The following is a 649-nucleotide window of genomic DNA, read 5'->3' on the forward strand; positions in this document are numbered from 1 at the left end:
CTATCATTGATTTCGCTGAAAATTATACACTACAACCTCAAAATGAAGTGCAATCCATGTATTATCACTCTACACAAGTTTCTATTTTTGTACACATATCATTCATGCATGTAGATGATAACACAAAGGAGGATAGAAAGGTTGTAAGAGAGTATCACTTCTACATAAGTGATGATCGTACTCATTCATCAAAGTTTGTACAAGGATGCTTTAAAGTTTTCTATGATAGTTTAAGGGAAAGGAACATATGATACAAACGACACTTAATATGGTCAGATAATTGCACCGCACAATTCAAGAATGCAAGGATGTTTTATTGGTTGAAAAGGATGCATGTGACAAGCGGTGTACAACATTTTTGGAATTTCACTGAGGCTGGACATGGTAAGGGAAAGCACAATGGTGCAGGAGCATGTGTGAAAAGAGCCCTAGCCAGGGAAAAATTGAAGTACGAAGGTGGTGTTGAGTTGGTAGATGCAGAAACAATTGTGTGATGGTGTAAGTCTACGATGGGTCCAGGTAATCCAGGTACGTCATTGGTTCATAGATATTTTTGGTTGATTACCGAATCTAACATTGAAAACTATCTAGATTGTTGTACAGTTGCAGGATCGAGTGACATGCACTCATTTATGAGTTCAAATTCAAG

This window comes from Cryptomeria japonica, chromosome 5 (assembly GCF_030272615.1).
Source record: "Cryptomeria japonica chromosome 5, Sugi_1.0, whole genome shotgun sequence".
NCBI classification, from domain to species: Eukaryota; Viridiplantae; Streptophyta; class Pinopsida; order Cupressales; family Cupressaceae; genus Cryptomeria; species Cryptomeria japonica.